The 13,160-nt window shown below is 44.2% G+C and overlaps 1 long non-coding RNA gene across 2 annotated transcripts in view; it reads right to left on the bottom strand.

Moving 5' to 3' along the window:
- Positions 1-9,688: 9,688 nt before the first annotated feature.
- The window catches only part of LOC113011925 (uncharacterized), a 44,566-nt gene continuing 41,094 nt past the window's right edge, over positions 9,689-13,160 (bottom strand). Inside the window, exons 1-3 of one of the 2 annotated variants that reach the window (XR_003270625.2) lie at positions 12,050-12,274; positions 11,628-11,684; positions 9,689-10,976 (exon numbers count right to left, since the gene is read on the bottom strand). This is a non-coding gene — a long non-coding RNA (uncharacterized LOC113011925). Of the gene's footprint in view, positions 10,977-11,627; positions 11,685-12,049; positions 12,275-13,160 lie in introns of those variants that run through there. The other variant, XR_013903565.1, reaches the window with a different exon arrangement.

Here is a 13,160-nt window from a genome sequence, read left to right as displayed (position 1 = left end):
CAAAGCTGTCAGCCAGGGCTCATTCATCTTTGATGTTCATTGATGAGGAAACTGGTGGGCCTCAACAGGGCATTGTTTCCTCTAAGTGGTGCCCATTGATAGCCAGAAAGCCACGTTTGTTTTTAGTCTCTGACGGGTGGAGCTCATTTTAAAAGGCTTAATGGTGCATTTAACCAGTCCAAAACACTGTGCTTTGGAGCCCTCCTTGCAACGTTGGCTCGGGGCTGTCTTCCTGCTTCCTAAATGGCCCATAAACAATAATAAAATGCTAATCGCGTCTGAATGGCCAACACCGGTGGGCATGCATGTACCGTCGATTCCTGGGCTCTTCTGAATGCCTGCTGCGACAAATCAAGATCCAGGAACGAGGGCATTTGACTGCCATCGTGTCTGCTTCCTGGCCCATTCTCCACCTCTCCACCCTCTGTCATAAAAACCTGGATAGCCTTCATAAAGTGCATTTCTCATGCTATTGTTCAGCTAATCATATCCTCTCCAACAATTTCAGGATGTGACAAGATAAGATAGGGAATATTAATGCCATATCGCCTCATCTCAAATTATGAAAATGTGTGGATGGGGGAGGGCATCTAGGAAGGAAATAGAAATCAATTTGTAGCGCTTCCATTTTGTATATTGCCTTGAAAAGAAAACAGTAATTTTCCATGTTATCTACCTCAGATCCTATTAGAATCAGGTTAATTTAGTGGCAATGATTTCAAAACGTTATCACGCCATCCTATCAGCTCATGTCTTTGAGTGCTCTCTGTTTGTAAGGTGTAAATGTTCAAATTTAATATCATGTCAGATACCACATCTGACTGATGCATGATCTTGGATATCGCTTGCAGAATGGTGAATGCGGGAAGACGGCATTAATTAAATTCTTAGCTGTACTAAGCTTCCTGTGCAGTTCACCATTGAATAAGGTGAATGTAGCCACACAGGGAAGGAAAAGTCTTCAACTGATACGACTGCACAACAACAAGGAGGGTTTTTTTTTTCATCTTTGTTGGCGTTTGCTTCTCTCCATCCTACGTTAAGAGCACTACTCTTAATCAAACTTAATTATTGAGAAATCCCACCCTGTCCATGGTGCACACTTCAAAAAAGTGAAATACATATACTTTGATACTTTGGTAACTAGCATGAATACTCCACATGATTATAGTATTCAAATGGTTTCTATCATTCCACCTCTCGCGGTAGCGGCATGCTTATAATTTATCACTATAGATGCTTAATTCATGAATATGAATGTGTCTTTCTCAAGAGCTGGCACCCATTGTTGTGAAAAATCAAGGACTCTTGCCTTGTTTCAGTGCAGAGGTGTATCAAGGATGCACAGCTAATCTTACCTTAAATAAGGGTCTCTGTTTACACCTTCAAAGCACAGGAACAAGTAGCCTTTTCCCCTCTCTGCTGATTGTTTGCAAGCTTGATTTGCTTGGATTCCTAAATGATAGGCTCATATAGAAGCCCCAGACTTTGTTTACGTGGCCGTGTATTGGTTGGCTGCCTCCTTAAGCGCGAGGAGATATGCAAGAGCAATCAAATATTTCTATGACTTGTATAAATGATGGTGGATGGCAGAGGAAGTTTGAATTTTTCACTCCTCATTTGTGGTTCAATTGCCAGAGTGTGTATTGCCTGTTTTTCCGGAAAGAAAATAGATGGCTTTGTCACTCAGTATGCATAAACTGTTGGTCTGCTCGCTGTCAACAGAAATGATAGCAGTTCTATTTGTCTTATGAGAGAGACATTGTTACAAAGTCTGAATAGCAGTTTTCATGAAAGGGATTGTTTGTCCATTCTGAAGTTATTTTCTTCAGACATATCTGCACGAACCCTTTTAAATGCCGAGCGCCCTGTCACAAAGTGATATGTTAAGAGGGGAAACAGAAAAGTAACTGGTACTTTAATGAGTTACAGATTACTAGATGAGCTGTTAAAAATGTAATATCTAATGTTTGCATTTGAGATTTCTACACTGGGCAACAACAGTCCCCTCCTGGCTATAAATGTTTCCTTTGAGGCTGACAGAATTTGCACTGCAGCAACGTTAGTGCCCTTTTCTGAATGCGGACGCTGGTGTTGAATATCCGGCAGTAAAAGGGGTTCTTGTTAGACAACGCCACCGCCCGCCTTGGTGTCTGGATGACTGGACACAGGTGCTTAGAGCAGTGCTGTTGATTTCCTGCCAGACAAGAGGCGGGCAAATCAGATGACCAATTGAAAAGACGCTGAAAACTTAATTTATACACTGTTATTGACGCCATGACAAGAGAAAATATACCCTGATGTAACTGGGATTTCATTTTTTTCCCCTTTTTGAAACTTTCAAAAATTCACTTCATTTTGGTACCTATGTAACTTATGTTATCCCCCAACACTGTGGAAACGCTCTGCCTATCATCACCTGACATACACTGGGTTAAATTCAGAGGTCGCATCGAGCAAAATCAAACAAAAAACAAAAACTTGATACAAGTGCTGGTAATTATGAGCTACTCATCCAACACTAATAGTACACCACAGAGATTACAATTTGTCTCTTTATCTGAAATGACAGACTGTCATACACACTACCCGTCCACATCCACCAATGCGGTCTCATATCATCCCGCACTTGAGCCAAACATATATTTCTACCGAGGCGTGGGGAGAATAGCATCCTCCGTTTGGCGCAGAGGAGGTGTGTCCCCTTCTATCGCCGCGAGAGAGGGAGCGAGGAAGAGGGGAGAGAGAGAGAGAGAGAGAGAGAGAGAGTGGGTACCTCTCTTTTGTTCACTCCCCTCTCTAACTGGTAGTGTTTGACTTCCCCCAGCCAGGAGTGGGTAATTCTGGAGCCCTGTGTGAGGTTGTTAGATCACTGAGGCCCAAGACAGCACCATTCTTTGCAGACCCTTGACAGCAAATATGTGGTAATGATATTGTCTCCTGCTGGGTAATAACACACAATTCAGACCGCCACATACTGCAGTTGCCGGGGAAAAAATGGAGGGGAGAGAAAAAAAGAATTACACTGAAGTACTGGAGGAAAATGACAGGAGAAATGTCTTCAACCTGAAGTGCTACACTGAAAAAAAATCACTCCTGCAGGACACTGCAGCGGGAACAACTGTTTTATTCTGCACTTCTCGGTGATGTAGCACAGGATGCAATGGCTGCCGATACCTGGGATAGGCACAAGGTAGTTTCCTCACGCAAATGCCTGTTTCTGGGAAGATTAGTCTTCTTTAGAAACAGCCTTTATTATTATTTTAGTCAGCCTACCGGAATGTGGTTAACCACTCTTAACAAATGCTGTGGCTTCAAATGACTAAAGCATAAAAACACTTTGCGTAGTGCACAGTGTTGAGTATAAACAGCATTTTCCCACCATGGAGACCTTTCATTGTTAACTAGACCACACTGGCAGCTTCAACCTTGACCTTTGTGTTGCTCCACTTGCTACTCGGCTTGTAACTGTCAACACCATCCATCACTAGCCAATCTGGGCCTGGGATGGGGGCCGGTCCCCCTGCTGTACTGTGAAATTGTGGCATGTGATCCTTAATGTGCGTGAAGTAGACAAGGCCTCGACACAATGCATCGAGCTTCAGGGGGGCTCCTCTGGGCTAGTCTATTAGCCTCCCGCTGTGCCTCTGGCTGCCTGGACTTATTCCTAGGGATAAGTTGGAATAATAGTGTTATGTCTGCATGCATCCAATACACTAGCCTCAGCCCTGCTCATACTCAGGGCTGGCTGTCAATCAGAAGCCTGACCAGGACAACCAATGTATCTGTCCTCCTTCCTTTTTAAATAAAAAATTATTGCTGACAGACGGGGAGGATATTTGGACAGTCTTCAGCTCAAAAATGAACCCCCTCCTCACAGAATCATCTTTGCCAATACGAATGAGAGTATCCATGATCGTAGATGCAGAGAAATGGTGTATGTGTGACTCCCTATCCTTATTCATACATTTGACTACCGGAGAAGCGCTGTGCAATGGGCTAAAATAAACGAGAGCCCCGCGTAAAAAGGTAGCCTTGATACCGTGCAACTGGGTGAAAAAGGGAGGCACATTCAAACGGAAGAATTCATCTTTTCTATCAGCCCCTCCGCTCAACTCGTGAGCAGAGGGGCTGATGGGTTCAGTCTCAGCCGCTCAGATTTGCATAACACAGACAGATGAACTCAAGTGATTGAATTGGGCTAGGTGGAGTGAAAAAAGAAAAGAAAATGAATTTCCAAGCGAATTAGGAAAGGATGGAAATGGCAAAGGGTACATTATTTATTTTTCACACTGAAATAATTACAGAATTAACCTTTCCTTCCCATGTGACAGCCCTCTGAACCCTCTTTATCGCAATGAATTTGGCGTGCCGGACTCTGTTGAAAAAGAAAACTGGGATCTGCTGATGAATAAAACAATGTTACCTATGCACCTGTGTGGTCTGCTGATCTGAATTCCTTGGCCAAGCCCCACCCACATGTCATGTCTTGCTTCCCATCGCTGATGTAACACTAATGTCCGTGTACCTTCCGCCGTAACTGGTAGTGACCATTTTATAGAGTCACAACACTACAGGAGGGGAAAAAGCAATTTCACGGTTCACTCTGTGGTTAATGTGCTGCTGTAATCTTTAGAGGGGCCTGTCCGTTTTTGTTTAAGTTTCACAGAATAAAGGGTTGAACTATCGGGAGCTCAGCCCAATTAATCACTTGGCTAAAAGGTGGCAGAAGCATCCACCAAGAACAGGCTCATGGTGGACGTGTGTCCCCATGAGTGTCTGCTTGAGCAAATAAGTTCTTCCAAGAGAAGTCGGGCTTTCGTTTTGTTGGTGTATGTGTGACCATCAGCTGGTGTTTCTAAGGAGAGGGTAGGGTTGGGTTACTTACTGTGTGTACCTTGTGTGTGTGTGTTTGCGTGCTGTGCTCACACAGTCAGGTAAGCCTCTCTAATTGCTGCTAGGTGCATTAGCACTTAGCCACCACTCTTTAGCTCTCTCTCTCCCTCCCTCTCTGTTTCTCGCTCTCTTCCCGTGTCTTTGTTTTTCCTCTCAGTGCCAGTCTGTGGGCCAGAAGACAATCAGACCAGAAGGGTCATTTTCTGCAAGAGCTCACCTCCCTCCTCCGAGCCTCGCCGCTGACAGGCTCACGCTCGGCAGGAGCCCTAAATTAACACTTGACGTCTGCGAGGCTCAGCCCTGATGAGGCCGCGGAGAGACAGAATGTCACAAAACAAACACTCCATCATTTTTGCTTCATTTCCTCCACTGTTGGAGAAACACACTCACCTGGAGGGTGACATTCACCCCCGTATCTGTTGCTGTGGATCAGCCCTGACGCCTATGGGCCGGGGTGAGAGGTTGAGACCAAAAATGAACGGAGGGATGCTGAGCAGGAACTGGCAATTAAATAATACTTCTCAAGAAACGAGTGGATTGTGTCACACCTGTTGGGTTTGCACGAACTTTCATATCATCGAATCAAGAAAGGAATGTGACTTTGATCTATAAATATGAAAATACATTTGATCAACATTTAGTATTTTTAGTATTTATTTATTTATTGTCATTGTCAAGAACAATGAAATTGCGTTTGGGGCTTCCATACAACCCAAAAAAAAGAAGAAAATAATAAATACCCCTTAAAACCCAAGTGTACATATTTAACCCAGTGTGACTCCAATGCAATAAGACAATCCTTAGCAATAATGTTCGTAGAAATTCAGACAAAGACCTGAGAAACATGACAAAATACAACAATGCAACCCATTCAATATTATTGTACTGTGAGATATGATATCAGATATGATAGTTATCTATTTAAGAAAGAGGGGGGGGGGGGGGCAGGAGGGGGAAGAGAATAAAGATATGATGCACCAATGCAGACCAGTTCATTGCTATTAAGAAGTTGGATATGGTTATTGTCCGTGAGAGGGGGGCAGAGAGTTCAGGAGCCTCACAGCCTGTGGATACAGGCTGTTGGCCAGTCTGGATGTTCTGGCCTGTATAGACCTGTACCTTCTCCCTGAGGGCAGCAGATGGAAAAGGTGGCGCGCAGGGTGATGTTGGTGATGAATGAAACCTAAATATTTTTTTCTTTTTTCTTTAAAATGTTTACAAAAAAAACCCCAAATCCTTATTTCCCTTCACTGGGGTTGCATTTATCTCCTTTCTGCTATTACAAAGTAAATGATTTGTTTTCCCGAGCACATCAACAACAACCCTTGTAATTATTCCTCGCTGGGGATGTTCACAACACTAGGACTCAACACTGTGGAGTAGTATGATACTATTTGAAGCCTACTTCAAACACAGTGCCCCCAGCGAGTTCCGATAGTGCCCGTGTCTATTTTATTATTTGCTTTATCTCTTTGTTGCGTGAGAGTTTATTTGTTTACATGAGAGGGATTGGAGGTTTGGTGATCTGAGCAAATTGCAGCAGAAAGTACTTCAGATAGGAATGACTGTAATTAGCATGCTCTTAAATGTGGAACGCTCTCCTAATGTTTTTGTTTACATGGGGCAGCTGATCTGTGACTTGGTGCGGGGGCGGCCCACAGGCAGGTTAAAATCACTTGTCATGCCAGAGATCATCATTATGAGCTTACAATTGGTCAGTGTTGAGGAACAATCGATGCAGCGCCAAGCAGACACTCAACCAGCAGTCTATGCTGTCAGATTTTCTGTTTAATTTTCTATCTATAGTTTGGTCTTCCAGAGTGGATAATTTGAAAATTTGAGTGTGTTTATGTGCGTACATTTGTTTGCGGTCATGCTCGTGCAGATTTTTTTTTTTATTTCATTTTTCCGCTGCGCTCACCGAACTGGCTTTTCCTAATCTTAGCATCTACACTGAAGCATATGTTCCATGACACTCATTAAGAGCCAATTAAGAATTTGCTGCTGTGCCCAGTTATTCAGTCAGTGATTATATTTCACTGAAGGATAATATCCAGGTAAATTAAGATTTCGATTTAATTCAGCCCTGGTTGTCGCTGCATCTCCATTTCACATCATGGAACAATTGAGATCTTATCAAGGATTAAAGTGGGGGATATTACACCTAATTTAAAATATGCACATCTACGACTGCTCGCGCTGCTTAAGCATCTGCTATGATAATGTGGGGGGGAAAAGGAGAAGAGCGAAACAATTCTGAAAGCGCCTCACCTACAAAACTTAAAAGGCTTTGAGATACAATTCATCAAACTGGCAGAAGAATTCAGGGCGGAAATGCTGCCTTAAAGAGTTCTTGAGAAAGATGAAGAGAGGCGGCTAAATAGAGGGACACACGAAAGGAGCAAAGAGGAGACAGGAAGTTGGGAAACACTGAAAAGGGGCTGCCATGGTAGTCAGGTGACAGTGTGACAAAGTTCTGCTTGTTTAAAATGGAAATCTTCCCAGACTTCCTCCCTCTTGCCCTCGTTCCCTCCTCCACCCCCCTTAGAGCCCACTGCGAACACTAAGCTCCGGCATCTGAAGTGGCAACACTTGAGATGGTGAAAGTGACAACATCTTAACATAAGCTGAAGGGCTAAAGTGAAAGTCAGTGCAAACCCCCGACGAACCTCTCTTCCCACCAACCACTTTCACTCCTGCTCTCTCATTCCTCTTAACTCCTCCTCCACCGCCCCGCGCCTGGGCCACACAGTGCCCATACTGTGGCTGCTCGGACATCCAGCCCGCCTTGTGCAGTGCGATAGCTGCAGCTAGAAAACGACAAAAAAGACCACGTGTGATTCAAAAAGTCAACATTAGCGTTAAGAAAGAAATAGACTCGACAGAAAATGAGGGAACTTTTCCTTTCGCCTCTTTCTGTGCTTCACTGTTGGTTCTTGATTCCACCTCCAGTCACAGGTGCCTCCAAACAGAACTGGAAGCATGTAATCCGCCCAAATCCAGCCTCTTCCGAGGAGTGTAAAACCAGGAATGTTCTGTGGGGGTCACTGGATTAGACAGAATTCATGGTGGTAGCTTGGCTTGAGAAGAGGAATTAGAGGAGTAGGGGAAAAAGAGAGAGGAGACTGAACTGGTTTTGTATTAAAATGAGCTTACCAGGTGGTCTCCCTCCCAAAAGTGGACACAGTGTGTCAAGTAATCTGAAAAGCCCCCGGTGTTTGTTGCTCATTGGCCAGAGGCCTGGTAAAAAGAGAGCGCGGGGGACTGAGAGAAAGCGACAGAAAGAAGGGGGGCTGGCTAGGGAGGTGGCACTGATGTAGCCATTGAGGCCTCAGTGAAATGTCTGTCAGGCTTGGTTTACCACAATCACAGCAGTGATTAGGGCCCTTTTGATGACAGGTTTAGTTTTCTGTCCATTGGCAAGAAAGTGAGAATGGACAAGAGGAGGGTGGGGAGCGGGGGAGCAGGGAAGCAGGGTTGGGTTGCATAGGGAGACTTTGGGGTGGGAGTTTACGCACTGTTGCAGGAAAATGGGAGGGGTGGAGATGGGAGGGGGAGGAGGGGGGGTGTATATTAATGTCTTGCACCAGGGAGCTCCTACGTAATTTCCCAGCAGGTCGTGGGGTCAGGTTTGTATTTAGTTAGTGGTAATGATCTCGTTAGGGATCTGAATGGACCACCGTCTAAGCCCATTGAGGATAGCGAGTGTGCTCCCCCATCCCCCACCCCTGCCTGCCTTGTGTGGGCTTACACAGCCCGTGAACTGTGATTAATGGACTTCCAGGGCTTAATAACTTGCAAAACAGTATTAAACAAGGGAGGCCCAGGGACAATCGGAGAGGCTACCCAGGCGGAGTAGGAGGTGGCTGTAAACAGTGCCCGGCAACAATTGCAATGCATGGAATTAACTGAGATGGGCCACTCACAATGCTACAGCTGGCTAGTGGCAGGGAGCCAGGCCTGGGAGAAAGCTTCACTGGTGCTTCCAGGTGGCCCGGACCGGGCCTGGCCTTTTCAGTTTTGTAAGTGTTAAAAAATAGAAGGGGAGAAAGGCTACATTTGTGATGGGAAGACAGTGAGAGGAAGCCATTGAGCAGAGACAAGAAAGAGATTAAAGAGCACAGAGAGTGATAAGCAGATAATGGGGGGGTACATTCAATAGAACAAGTAATCCTTGACATGCAAGCACAAATATGAAGCCTTTTGTCTCTTGTGTGTAATTCAAGCCAGGATGTGTAAAGTGGCGACGCAACAATGGCGATCCACATAAACAAGTACACAGACACAGATAAAACACACTCGTCTGTTCAAACGCACACAAACACACACATTTCATCACCGGCTCCCGCCCCACACCAACTTCCCACATCTCCTGGATGTCTTATATTCCTTTTTTCCCACCCTTGTGCCCTCTTGTCTGCAAACAAATGATCCCAGCATGGAATCGTGAGTACTGATGTGTAGAGACCACCCTCCACTCTGCCACAGAGCTTCTCTTTTCCCCCTTTAGTATTAGTGTGCACTTTATGCCGATGTAATGTACCTCAGATTTGTAAATATAAGCAAAGGGCCCCACTTGTGCAGAGGCAAAAAGCACTTTTTAATGGAGCTGGGAACTACATTTGTTTCTCAGCTGAGTGGATGTGCAGTTAGTGACAAATACAATTTAATCGGGGAATTCTCAGTTATAGTCACATTTCCAAAGAAATTTGAAATACAATTCAAAGAAATATTGTCTCATTCCAAAACACGTGTGGACGTATGTCTGAAATGAACAGCAGAGATAGCACTGTTGATACAAACATGTCAGTGTGATTTTATTGCAGAAGACAGATATTGGCACGAAACAGCAAAATTGCACAGTGTGTGTTCAATTATAGGCAATTATGAAACGATTTGGAAAGCATTTGATTAAAACATGAACAGGTAGTTTCTCCCATCACGAGACATGCGAGATAAATGTTTGTGCCGAACACGACGTAGCGACTGTTTTTATTCCTTAATCTCTTAAAAATACATTTAGAGAATGATTCCCATGGAAAACAAGGAGAAAACAGTTTTAGCATGTTTGTCTAATGTTACGAAAGGAACAAATATGAACATTTGCATGTAATAAAAAAGAAAAAAAAGCGCTACACAAAGGAGGCTTAGCTGTTTCTGCTGTTTGACATTCTCTCCAGTTTGTTTGGTTTTTCTCGACAGCATCTCATCTCCAAATGAGTGACACCGGGGTCATCCTAATCTGCTTTTCTAGCAGATCAGAGATGAGTTGGACAAAAGCTCACTTCGCCATTCATTCTAGTATAGAAGTCCAATATGTCTCCAAAATATTTGCCCAAACCCTTTACTTAATCAGCTGATGAGAGGTTATTCAGCACCCCAGTCTGATGCTCCATCCTCCACTTCTCTCGTGTGTGTGCGTGTTCGTAAGATTTATGTAAGAAAGAGAAAAAAACACTTCTACTGAAAGCTCACGGCAGAAACTTACAAAAATGAAATAATCAGGTTGGAGTTGTTAACCAATGCGATTATGTGGAGGGAAAAATATTTGATCTGCTCGTATTGCAGTTTGAGGTCCATTCACGTGCAGTAATGACATTTAATATATGTGTGTGGGAATACATACTGTTGCATTATCTCTCTATCTCCCTCTCTGTCCTCACAGCTGTCGCCCGAATAACCCCCACCCCACTCGCCCTCACTTGCATCAGGGTGTGGGTGCAGTGGGGGCCTTGGCCCTGATGAGGCCGAGAAGGGAGCCACTGCTGCGCTAAGCCTCTGGCTCCCTGCTCCCTCCCCACCTCCTCACATCATGAATAATGCATCAGAGAAATACATTTATCTTTTAATAGCCCCGGCCCCCTGGCTGAGACCGTTCAGTCTGGCCCAAACCGCCACAGCACAGGGCTCCCCCCTCCCATGCCACAGCACCCCACCCATGATTGTCTCTGCTCCTTTTGAAGTTGGGCACTTCTTAGTGTCCTAGAGATGGGTAATCAGGCTTGATTTTGGAAGGGTCAGGCCATCTTTTGAAGGGGCGGTCATCTTCAAGTTCAACCGAGGAGGGCCGCGCTCATGCTCTGTGTAAGAATTACTGTAATTTTATTACACACATACACGGCCCAGTGCAGAATTAGATGGAAAGAAAAACAGATGGAGAACAAGGTGGTTGTGACACGAATATTTTACAAGGATTGTGTAAGAAGGCACTCGAGCACTCGCTAACTGTAAGGTAAATATAAAGTGTTTGGCTTTTTTTTCTTTAAAGTTGCTGCAGGAGAGCAGACACTGACGTAACCGTCCTGAAAGAACATTTGTTTACATGTTTCTAGCATTTTTTATAGTGCACCGAATCCTAAAACCCATGACTCGAAGAAGGACAGATTTATTTTGTGACACAATTTTGTATTTTTTCCCCTTTATTTTATTTTGTTTTAAAAAATTAAAAGCAATTGAACCAAAAGAAAACTTGCACCCATTAGCCTCAGATTAACCTAACAGGCAGAAATCTCCTGTCTATGAAATAAAGACAGCATCCACATGTGTCGTCACACTATTTTAAATAAGATTTCAAATCAGTCAAGGCCCTGGCGCTGGTGCACCGTAATGCGGGAATAGTGCCGTCTTTCTTGTTTAATCAGGATCAGGAGGATTTCGATCCAGCCTCCTTGCCTGCATTGGTAATACATGTGTACGTGTGGACTCTGGGGAAGGAAAGTGTAGCTGGTTACCTTAACCCTCTGTTTGTCTGTGATGATTTAAGGCTCAAACGGCTCTCACTGTGACACCTGCGGGAACAGATACCCGAGAGGGATTAATTTCACACTCTATTTGTTACAATGAGAACATAGCTTATAAAAGAATTTTTCACAGTATAATCAGTTAGTTTTGGTTTATAGTGCATTGTGCAAGTGTATTAGGACTGTGTACCCACCGGCGTGGCTTTTACCCAGAATATGAATGGACTTTTATTTTATTTTTTTTATTTAAATGTCTCCATAACTGACACTTTCATTTTAAAAAAGAAAAAAATATGAAGGAGCCTTTAGTGAAGTTCAAAGCAGAATTTGCAGTTATTTCAAAAAAGATTTGTAACATTTCCCAGAAATTTTTTTATTAAAATATAATAAAATTTTACACATGCCATACTCACATTCAATGAAACAGCATGTCGGCAACACCCTGATACATTTCAGTGATTCGGATCTTTCATATCACTAACTTGTGGTCAGATTATCACATAACTGAAAAATACAAAGAACAAAACGCACTCGAGAAACACTGAAGCTGACATCACTTTTTCAGCCAACAATAACAAGTTCAAGCACACACTTCTTCCCAACATGCCCCCTCCCCGCCCTCTCCCAACACACACACACACACACACACACACACACACACACACACACACACAGAGCAAAAACTAAATCTCTTTTCTCCATACCCCACACACACGCACACATCACCGAACCCCTCTTACCCACCACTCCCCTGCACCCAAAGCCTTCAAGCAGCCCTGGGCTTGTGTAGTCATGCGTCAGTTGCCCGGCACTGGGGATGAGGCCTCGCTAGCCGTGGCTGTAGCTGGGTCCTAGCCAGCAACTCCTCAGCTCCCTGCTCTGCTCTATGGAAGGCAGAGAAGCTGAAAGCACCATTTATCATCACTTGTGTGGGCAGCATCACCACGGCAACGCTCAGGCTGGCAAATGCCACTGCTGTGAATACTAATGAGGCTCTTGGCAGGCCTGTGTTGGCGTAAATGGGGCCAGGGTTGTACTCTGTGTGAGTGTGTGTTTGTGTGTGCATGCGTGTGAGCGAGTGCTGGGCTCTAGGAGGGCTACAGTAGAGGTAAACAGTCCAAAGGAAATCAATTAAGTGTTTCCACAGTGTTTGGCAAGAGCTCTAATCTTCAGCACCACATTTTAAAATAAGGGCGAAATCTGCCTTTAATACCTCCTCTGCCTTCTGCATGACAATAAACAAGCAGGCGACAATAAACAGCCGAGCACAGCCGAGCTTGACTAAGTCCTCCGGTCTCTACTTTGAGAAAAGACAAGTGAAGTCATTATTCCAGAGTTCTTTCTTCCCCGTGCAGTATGTCTTTTCTTAAAGCTGAACATTAAAAACAGTAATTATTCCCTCACCGTTTCATATTCTACACTATTTATTAGTGAAACAATCGCCACTGACTTAAAGTTGGAAAGCCAGTGTAATGAAGTATCAGCAGTGCATTGACATGAACTGGAGCATACCTGCCTGTCTGC

Source organism: Astatotilapia calliptera, chromosome 19, assembly GCF_964374335.1.
Source record: "Astatotilapia calliptera chromosome 19, fAstCal68.1, whole genome shotgun sequence".
Taxonomy (NCBI): Eukaryota; Metazoa; Chordata; class Actinopteri; order Cichliformes; family Cichlidae; genus Astatotilapia; species Astatotilapia calliptera.
The sequence above is the reverse complement of the archived record's forward strand: the minus strand, read 5'-3'. Positions and strand labels throughout refer to the sequence as shown.